The 11,072-nt window shown below is 47.5% G+C and overlaps 1 long non-coding RNA gene across 1 annotated transcript in view; it reads right to left on the bottom strand.

Moving 5' to 3' along the window:
- The window catches only part of LOC142599245 (uncharacterized), an 830,374-nt gene that overhangs the window by 602,076 nt on the left and 217,226 nt on the right, over nt 1–11,072 (bottom strand). The gene's annotated exons all lie outside the window — the stretch shown is intronic.

Here is an 11,072-nt window from a genome sequence, read left to right as displayed (position 1 = left end):
ATAACTTCCTGATACAGGAGTCCCTAAAATGAAAATATGAAACTAACAGTAGTAGCTCTCTGGACAAAATCCACCCATGTTGATTTGAATGTTTTATGTTCACTTCCAGAGATTAACAGTTGTTCAATAACATATAGACAATCTAGACAATGACATATCTCTAGCACAGGTAGCTCTGTATTGTAATGATTAAATTCAATAAAATGCATTGTCATGATATAATTACTAAGTAAATTCATAATTTTTATAGTAGAAATTAATTGCTGCATACTTGGCTGAAAGTCTGCTTAACTAAGGACTTAGATTTCTGCCTCCAGAAAGAGGAGAAGGCCAGGGAATAGCTGCTGACAGCAGTGTAGGTGTGTAGAGACCAAGTTGATCAGAAGAGAGATCAGTTCCCATTGGCTATAAGACATGAGTATACCAACGACTGAGGGGGTAGTTTTGTTTTTGTCTTCTTTCAAATAGCTCTCCTCACTCCCATTCTGTTGTGGGGTATTTGTGATAGAGCATGCTGCTGTCAGTGGGAGACCTGAGCAAAACATCTGACTATTGACTCAGAGCCTGATCTTAAGCTATGGCTTCTAATTTTGAGTCTGAGGTTAATTACTACTTGTATATACAAATGAGGTGAGTAGAGTAAGTACTAGCATCTTAAATAAGTGAAATGAATGTTATGACTAAGTTTGTGGTCCTATTGCAACAGTGCAAAGGATTATCCTTTCAACATGTCATGCTATTACTTAAAAAAAAAAAAACCCAAAACTTTTGCATCTCATTTAAAGATGTACTTCAATGAAAAATAAAGCATTTCAATAGGAATATTCTGTGCATATATTAATTTCTTATGTATGTTAAATGCTTACAGAATACATGTTGGTAGCTTTTGTTATCCTGGAATGACTCATAATGAAAGATACTGATTATATAAAGTATTAATATTTAAAATGCACTTCTTTCACAGGCATTTGTCCTTGTTTTGCATAAAATGAGCAATATATACCATTGAAACTTCCCAAAAGACACTCAAATATTAATCTGATTAATGGCAGGCTTAAAATGAAGTGTTTTTCCAATAATCAGTCTACTTTTTAAGGAAAACATGCAATTACGCTATACATTTATTAACACATATATGTATAAGTGATGGCATATAAGGAATTACTTTTGGATCATACAGTTTTTCATTATTTTTTTATGACACTAATTCTTTTTTTGCCTGACTCATTTGAATCATAAAAGTAAAAATGGAGGTATTTATTTTGTAGCTTCAGGTATAAATAATTTTTGTCAAATTTTAATTTATATTTAAAACATGAAAATAAAACTCAGTGTTATGCTGACAGTCTTAACCATTTTTCCTTTTCTTATTACCCTTTGGCAAAATGGATAGTCATAAGTTTCCTCTATTAAACATACAGGAGAACTTCCTGTCTTCCCCTGGATTTACAGCATAAAGATTAATTTGGATGCATAACTACTGCAGTATTACTATCACAGATATCAATATTTTTATTTGTCTGTTATTTCTCTCTGTTCACCCAGTACTTAATACAAATCATAGAATCATAGAGTCACAGAATGGTTTGTATTGGAAGGGACTTAAAAGATCATCTAGTTCCAACCCCCCTGCTGCGGGCAGGGACACCCTCCACTAGACCAGGTTGCCCAAAGCCTCATCCAACCTGGCCTTGAACACTTCCAGGGGTGGGGCCTCCACATCTCTGGGCAACCTGTTCCAGTGCCTCACCACCCTCACAGTAAAGAATTTCTTTCTAACATCTAATCTAAATCAACCCTCCTTCAGCTTAAACCCATTACCCCATGTCCTGTCACTACACTCCCTGATAAACAGTCCCTCTCCAGCTTTCCTGGAGGCCCCCTTCAGGTACTGGAAGGCTGCTATAAGATCTCCCCAGAGCCTTCTTTTCTCCAGGCTGAACAACCCCAACTCTCTCAGCCTGCCCTCATAGGAGAGGTGCTCCAGCCCTCTGATCAGCTTCGTGGCCCCGCTCTGGACCTGCTCCAACAGCTCCATTGTCTGTCTTGTACTGGGGCCCCCAGAGCTGGATGCAGTACTCCAGGTGGGGTCTCACAAGAGCGGAGTAGAGGGGCAGGATCACCTCCCTCAACCTGCTGGTCACACTTCTGTTTTTGATGCAGCCCAGGACACGGTTGGTTTTCTGGGCTGCAAGCACACACTGCTGGCTCATGTTGAGCTTCTCATCAACCAACACCCCCGAGTCCTTCTCCTCAGGGCTGCTTTCAATCCATTCCCTGCCCAGCCTATAGTTGTGCTTGGGATTGCGCCGACCCACGTGCAGGATGTTGCACTTGGCCTTGTTGAACTTCATGCGGTTCGCACGGGCCCACCTCTCCAGCCTGTCAAGGTCCCTCTGGATGGCATCCCTTCCCTCCAGCGTGTCGACCACACCACACAGCTTGGTGTCGTCGGCAAACTTGCTGAGGGTGCACTCGATCCCACTGTCCATGTCACCGACAAAGATGTTGAACAGTGCCGGTCCCAATACTGACCCCTGAGGAATGCCACTCGTCACTGTTCTCCACTTGGACATCAAGATGTTGACCACAACTCTTTGAGTGCGACCATCCAGGCAATTCCTTATCCACCGAGTGCTCCATCCATCGAATCCATGTCTCTCCAATTTAGAGATGAGGATGTCATGCGGGACAGTGTCAAATGCCTTGCACAAGTCCAGGTAGATGATGTGAGTCGCTCTTCCTTCATGCATCAGTTCTGTAACCCCATCATAGAAGGCCACCAAATTTGTCAGGCATGATTTGCCCTTAGTGAAGCCATGTTGGCTGTCACCAATCACCTCCTTATTTTCCATTTGCCTGGGCATAGTTTCCAGGAGGAACAAATGCCAAATAGAATTTTGTTTCTTTGTTGAGGAAGAGCAGGTTAGAGAACATTTAGGCAAACTCAACATCCACAAATCCATGGGCCCTGATGGGATGCACACACGAGTGCTGAGGGAGCTGGCAGATGTTATTGCTAGGCCACCCTCCATCATCTTTGAAAGGTCATGGAGAACAGGAGAGGTGCCTGAGGACTGGAGGAAAGCCAGTGTCACTCTGGTCTTCAGAAAGGGCAAGAAGGAGGACCCGGGAAACTACAGGCCAGTCAGCCTCACCTCCATCCCTGGAAAGGTGATGGAACAGCTCGTTCTGGGGGTCATCTCTAAGCATGTGGAGGAGAAGAAGGTTATTGGGAGTGGTCAACATGGATTCACCAAGGGGAAATCCTGCCTGACCAGTCTGATAGCCTTCTATGATGGCATGAGTGGCTGGGTGGATGCAGGGAGAGCAGTGGATGTTGTCTACCTTGACTTCAGCAAGGCTTTTGGCACTGTCTCTCATAACATTCTCATAGGCAAGCTTAGGATGTGTGGGTTGGATGAGTGGACAGTGAGGTGGGTTGAGAACTGGCTGAATGGCAGAGCCCAGAAGGTTGTGATAAGCAGTGCAGAGTCTAGTTGGAGGCCTGTAGCTAGTGGTGTGCCCCAGGGGTCAGTACTGGGGCCTGTCTTATTCAACATATTCATCAATGACCTGGAGGAGGGGACAGAGTGTATCCTCAGCAAGTTTGCTGGGAGGAGTGGCTGATACACGAGAAGGCTGTGCTGCCATTCAGCAAGATCTGGACAGCCTGGAGAGTTGGGTGGAGAGGAACCTAATGAAATTCAACAAGGGCAAGTGTAGGGTCCTGCACCTAGGGAAGAACAACCCCAGACACCAGTACAGGTTAGGGGTTGACCTGCTGGGAAGTAGCTCTGCAGAGAAGAACCTGGGAGTCCTGGTGGACAACAAGTTATCCATGAGCCAGCAATGTGCCCTTGTGGCCAAGAAGGCCAATGGTATCCTGGGGTGCATTGAGTGTGGCCAGCAGGTCAAGGGAGGTTATCCTCCCCCTCTACTCTGCCCTGGTGAAGCCACATCTGGAGTTCTGTGTCCAGTTCTGGGCTCCCCAGTTCAAGAAAGACAAGGAACTACTGGAGAGAGTCCAGTGGAGGGCTACAAAGATGATTAGGGGACTGGAGCATCCTTTCCTCTTATGAGGAAAGGCTGAGAGAGCTGGTCCTGCTTAGCCTGGAGAAGAGAAGACTGAGAGGGGATCTTATTAATGCTTATAAATATCTAAAGGGTGGCTGTCAAGAGGATGGCACCAGATGCTCTTCAGTGGTGCCCAGCGACAGGACAAGGGGCAATGGGCACAAACTGGAACACAGGAAGTTCCATGTCAATATGAGGAAAAACTTCTTTACTCTGAGGGTGCCTGAGCACTGGAACAGGTTGCCCAGAGAGGTTGTGGAGTCTCCTTCTCTGGAGATATTCAAAACCCACCTGGACACAATCTTGTGCAACCTGCTCTAGGTGATCCTGCTCTAGCAGGGGGGTTGGACTAGAGGATCTCTAGAGGTCCCTTCCAACCCCTACCATTCTGTGATTCTGTGATTGATAAAGTACTGTATACAGTGAGAAGCAATATAATTTTCCAGTCATTTTACCTTGAAGTGTCAATGAATGCCTAGATGTACGACATATTTAAGATTTACATTCATGTGGACTTCTTATGGGGATTCTGTGCCTTGCAAATATAGAAACTGAAGGGTTCCTTAGTTTGAAAACTCAAACAGTAAATGAGACCATAAAAATACTGGGGGGAAAAAAGAAGTCATTTGTTTTTAAACCAACAACAAAAAAAGCAAAATGTTTTAAAACTAAATTCTGAAGTTATATTTTTTCTTCCCAGAACTGCATCTTTACACAAGGCATCTTTCAGTGCCTTCCTTTAACTTGATCATATCTGAAAAGGAAATTTTGAGTTATCTTGCATGTTAATTTTTTTTCTCCTTAGCACAATGATGGTCATGGTCTTGCATACACATTTTTCATTCTGAAATGTGCTTGTTCAAATCAACACTTTGGAGCCATGTCCAAAATAACCCCAGGCCTGTAAATGTGTGCACCTTCTCCTTTGAGCATTGTAAATACTTTGGAAGAACAAATTAATTGCATGTAAGTAAGAGTTCAAGTATCCATTTTCTTTAATTCTTTACATACCTTAGCATAAGGGAGTAAGATAGTTGCATCACTTTCTGTAGTACCCTGCCATAAGATGATGTAGCTAATGTTAGTTTTGCTTACACACCAATACTGTTTTTCTTGAGCCAAAACCAGATGGAAGCTAACTGGAACTTTGGACCACAGCTCTCACTTCTTGCAAGAAGCTATGTAACTGTTTCTCAGTCCATAAAATGGCAGCATTTAACAGAGGATTGTTAGTCAAATAATTGCCCAATGGAACAACTCAGAGCTTTGTTTGTCTAATTAAGAACCATAGGCATCTTGACTACTTTTATTTCTTAAAAAAACCCCAACCAAACCTCATTATCTTAATTTCAAATTTGGCAGAAATAACAGGATGTTACTCAATGTGTGTGGAGACTGGAGGTCCTCTACATCATTACTAATACAAGTTTGCACATTTCCATAAGCACTTAGGCTTTAAGATTTTTATCAAGGTGATGAGAATACTATGAATCATAGAATCATAGAATTGTTTTGGTTGGAAAAGACCTCTAAGATCATCAAGACCATTAACCTAACACTGCCAAGTCCACCACTTAACCACCTCCCTAAGAAGTCATCTACGAGTCTTTTAAATACCTCCAGGGATGGTGACTCAACCACTTCCCTGGGCAGCCTGTTCCAGGGATTGACAACCCTTTCAGTGAAGAAATTTTTCCTAATATCCAGTCTAAACCTCCCCTAGTGCAACTTGAGACCATTTCCTCTTGTCCTATGGCTTGTTACTTGGGAGAAGAGACCAACCCCCACCTTGCTACAATCTCCTTTCAGGTAGCTGTAGAGAGCAATAAGGTCTCCCCTGAGCCTCCTTTTCTCCAGACTAAACCACCCCAGTTCCCTCAGCCGCTCCTCATAAAGCCTGTTCTCTAAACCCTTCACCAGCTTCATTGCCCTTCTTTGGACACACTCCAGCACCTCAATGTCTGTCTTGTAGTGAGGGGCCCAAACCTGAACACACTACTTGAGGTACAGCCTCACCAGTGCCTAGTACAAGGGGACAATCACTTCCCTAGTCCTGCTGGCCACACTATTCCTGATACAAGCCAGGATGCCGTTGGCCACCTGAGTACACTGCTGGCTCATACTCAGCTGGCTGTCAACCAACACCCCCAGGTCCTTTTCTGCTGGGCAGCTTTCCAGCCACTCTGCCCCAGGCCTGTAGTGTTGCATGGGGTTGTTGTGACCCAAGTGCAGGACCCAGCACTGAGCCTTGTTGAATTTCATACAATTGGCTCCGGCCCATCGCTCCAGCCTGTCCAGATCCCTCTGTAGAGCCTTCCAACCCTCAAGCAGATCAACACTTCCGCCCAACTTGGTGTCGTCTGCAAATTTACTGAGGGTGCACTTGATCCCCTCATCCAGATCATTGATAAAGATATTAAAGGGAACTGGCCCCAGTACTGAGCCCTGGGGAACACCACTTGTGACAGGTCACCAACTGGATTTAACTCCATTCACCACCACTCTCTGGGCCCAGCCATCCAGCCAGTATTTACCCAGTGAAGCATATGCCCGTCCAAGCCATGAGCAGCCAGTTTTTCCAGGAGAATGCTGTGGGAAATGGTGTCAAGGGCTTTACTAAAGTCCAGGTAGACAACATCCACAGCCTTTCCCTCATCCACTGAGCGGATCACCTTGTCATAGGAGGAGATCAGGTTAGCCAAGCAGGACCTGCCTTTCATGAATCCATGCTGACTGGGCCTGATCACCTGGGTGTCCTGTACGTGCCACATGATGGCACTCAAGATGATCTGCTCCATAACCTTCCCCGGCACCGAGGTCAGAGTGACAGGCCTATAGTTCCGTGGATCCTCCTTCCAGCCCTTCTTGTGGATGGGCGTCACATTGGCTAACCTCCAGTCAACTGGGACCTCCCTGGTTAGCCAGGACTGCTGATAAATGGTGGAGAGTGGCTTGGTGAGCACTTCCACCAGCTCCCTCAGCCCCCTTGGGTGGATCCTATCTGGCCCCATAGACTTGTGTGTGTCTAAGTGGTGTAGCAGGTCTCTAATTATTTCCCCTTGGATTATGGGGGCTTCATTCTACTCCCCATCCCTGTCTTCCAGCTCAGGGGGCTGGGTACCCAGAGAACAACTGGTCTTACAGCAGTAAGACTAAAGACTGAGGGAAAGCAGGCATTAAGTACCTTGGCCTTTTCCTCATTCTTTGTCACTATGTTTCCCCCCTGCATCCAATAAAAGATGGAGATTATCCTTAGCTCTCCTTTTGTTGTTAATGTATTTATAGAAACATCTTTTACTGTCTTTTACAGCAATAGACAGATTAAGTTCTAGCTGGGCTTTGGTCCTTCCAATTTTCTCTCTGCATAGCCTAACAACATCCTCATAGTCCTCCTGAGTTGCCCGCCCCTTCTTCCAAAGGACATAAATTCTCCTTTTATTCCTCAGTTCCAGCCAAAGCTGTCTGTTCAGCCAGGCCAGTCTTCTTCCCTGCTGGCCAAGACAGAATCACAGAGTCATAGAACGGTTTGGGTTGGAAGGGACGTCAAAGATCATTTAGTTCCAACCCCCCTGCCATGGACAGGGAAATCCTCCACTAGACCAGGTTGCCCAAAGCCTCATCCAACCTGGCCTTGAACACTTCCAGGTTAGGGGGCACCCACAACTTTTCTGGGCAACCTGTTCCAGTGCCTGATTATCCTCACAGTGAATAATTTCTTCCTAATATCTAATCTAAATCTACCCTCCTTCAGATTAAAGTTATTATACCTTGTCTGGTCACTCCATGCCCTTGTAAACAGGCCCTGTCCAGCTTTCTTGTAGGCCCCCTTTAGGTACTGGAAGGCTACTCTAAGGTCTCCCTCACAGCCTTCTCTTCTCCAGGCTGAACAATCCCAACTCTCTCAGCCTGTCCTCATAGGAGAGGTACTCCAGCCCTCTGATCAGCTTCGTGGCCCTCCTCTGGACTCTCTCCAACAGCTCCATGTCTTTCTTGTACTGGGGGCTTCAGAGCTGGATGCAGTACTCCAGGTGGGGTCTCACGAGAGTGGAGTAGAGGGGCAGGATCACCTCCCTCGACCTGCTGGTCACACTTCTTTTGATGCAGCCCAGGGCATGGTTGGCTTTCTGGGCTGCAAGGGCACACTGCCGGCTCATGTTGAGCTTCTCATCAATCAATACCCCCAAGTCCTTTTCCTCAGGGCTGCTTTCAATCCATTCCTCGCTCAGCCTGTAGTTGTGCTTGGGATTGCGCCGACCCATGTGCAGGACCTTGCACTTGGCCTTGTTGAACTTCATGAGGTTTGCACGGGCCCACCACTCAAGCCTGTCAAGGTCCCTCTGGATGGCATGCCTTCCCTCCAGGGTGTTGACTCCACTGCACAGCTTGGTGTCATCTGCAAACTTGCTGAGGGTGCACTTGATCCCACTGTCCATGTCACCGACAAAGATGTTGAACAGTGCCGGTCCCAATACCGACCCCTGAGGAATGCCACTGGTCACCGTTCTCCACTTGGACATTGAGCCGTTGGCCACAACTCTTTGAGTGCGACCATCCAGGCAATTCCTTATCCACCAAGTGGTCCATCCATCAAATCCATGTCTCTTCCATTTAGAGACAAGGATGTCATATGGGACAGCATCAAATGCCTTGCACAAGTCCAGGTAGATGATGTCAGCTGCCCTTCCCTTGTCTACCAATGCTGTAACCCCATCATAGAAGGCGACCAAGTTTGTCAGGCATGATTTGCCCTTTAGTGAAGCCGTGTTGGCTGTCACCAATCACCTCCTTATTTTCCATGTGCCTGAGCATAGTCTCCAGGAGGATCTGCTCCATGATCTTGCCAGGCACGGAGGTGAGACTGACCGGCCTGTAGTTCCCTGGGTCTTCCTTTTTTCCCTTCTTAAAAATGGGGGTTATGTTTCCCCTTTTCCAGTCAGTGGGAACTTTGCCAGACTGCCAGGACTTCTCAAATATGATGGCAAGTGGCCTGGCCACTTCATCCGCCAGGTCCCTCAGGACCCACGGATGCATCTCATCAGGTCCCATGGCCTTGTGCACCTTCAGGTTCCTTAGATAGTCTCGAACCTGATCTTCTCCTACAGTGTGCAGTTCTTCATTCTCCCAGTCCCTGCCTTCTGCGACCTGGGCAGTGTGGCTAGAACCTTTGGCAGTGAAGACTGAGGCAAAGAAGTCGTTGATTACCTCAGCCTTCTCCTTGTCCTGGGTAACCAGGTCTCCTGTTTCATTCTGGAGAGGACCCACATTTTCCCTCGTCCTCCTTTTATCACTAACATACCTATAGAAGCTTGTCTTGTTGTCCTTGGCATCCCTGGCCAGATTTAATTCTAGCAGGGCTTTGGCTTTCCTAACCTGATCCCTGGCTGCTCAGACAGTTTCTCTGTATTCCTCCCAGGATACCTGCCCTTGCTTCCACCCTCTGTAGGCTTCCTTTTTTTGTTTGACTTTGCCCAGGAGCTCTTTGTTCATCCATGGGGGCCTCTTGGTGGTTTTGCTTGACTTCCTCTTTGTTGGGATACATCGCTCCTGAACTTGGAGGAGGTGACCCTTGAATATTAGCCAGCTGTCTTGGGCCCCTCTTCCCTCCAGGGCTTTGTCCCATGGTATTCTACCAAGCAGATCCCTGAAGAGGCCAAAGTCTGCTCTCCTGAAGTCCAGGGTAGTGAGCTTGCTGTGTGGCCTCCTCGCTGCCCTGAGGATCCTGAATTCCACCATGTCGTGGTCACTGCAACCAAGGCTGCCCTTGAGCTTGACATCCCCTACTAGGCCCTCCTTATTGGTGAGAACAAGGTCCAGCATGGCACCTTTCCTCGTGGGCTCCTCTATCACTTGGAGGAGAAAGTTGTCATCAACACGTTCCAGGAACTTCCTGGATTGCTTGTTCTCAGCTGTGTTGTCCCTCCAGCAGATGTCAGGGTGGTTGAAGTCCCCCATAAGGACCAGGGCTTGTGAGCGTGAGGCTGCTCCTATCTGCCTATAGAGGGCTTCATCTGCTTGGTCCCCCTGGTCAGGTGGCCTGTAGCAGACTCCTGCTATGATGTCCCCTGCCCCAGCCCTCCCTGTAATCCTGACCCATAGGCTCTTGGTGGGCTCCTCATCCATCCCCAGGTGGAGCTCCATGCCCTCCAGCTGGTCATTGACATAGAGGGCAACACCCCCTCCTTGCCTGCCCTGCCTGTCCTTCCTAAAGAGCCTGTACCCTTCCATCCCAACAATCCAGTCATAGGAGCTATCCCACCACGTCTCTGTAATGCCAATAAGGTCATAGCCTTGCAGGCACACACACATGTCCAGCTCCTCTTGGTTATTCCCCATGCTCCGTGTGTTCGCGTAGAGGCATTTCAGTTGTGCCCCTGTTGAGGCTGACTTATTGGCTGGGGTGGCTGGGATTTTTTTGATGTATCTTCCCAGTGTTACCCTGTTGGTTCCTGTTGTATCCGGAGCCCCTGGCTTGTCTCCTCTAGGCTTCGAGCGTGCTGCAGTGCATCCAGCACATCTCTGAGCAGTAGGCCGAGGGCCCTTGCCAGCACCCCGTCCCTCCAACCTGGGCACATCATCCCACAACATGTCGCTGGCAAGCCTGATGTTATCCCCCTCCCCATTCGAGCCTAGTTTAAAGCTCTGTCGATGAGCCCCGCTAGTTCCTGGGCAAAGATCCTCTTCCCCCTTTGAGAGAGGTGAATCCCATCAGGGTTCATCAGGCCTGGTGCCGTGTAGGCCGCCCCATTTTCAAAGAACCCAAAGTTGTGGCATTGACACCAGCCATGGAGCCATGCATTTATGGACTGTGTCCGCCTCTTCCACCCACCATTGCTGCCCTTAACTGGAAGGAGGGAGGAGAATATTACCTGTACTCCCAAATCCTTCAGTGACTGTCCCAAGAGCCTGAAGTCCCTTTTGATTGCTTTCGTGATGCGTGTCTCTGCTTCATCCCCACCCACATGGAGGAACAGCAGTGGGTAATAGTCAGAGGGCTG

This window comes from Balearica regulorum, chromosome W (assembly GCF_011004875.1).
Source record: "Balearica regulorum gibbericeps isolate bBalReg1 chromosome W, bBalReg1.pri, whole genome shotgun sequence".
In the NCBI taxonomy this organism is placed as follows: domain Eukaryota; kingdom Metazoa; phylum Chordata; class Aves; order Gruiformes; family Gruidae; genus Balearica; species Balearica regulorum.
This window is presented reverse-complemented; position numbering and strand designations above follow the sequence as displayed.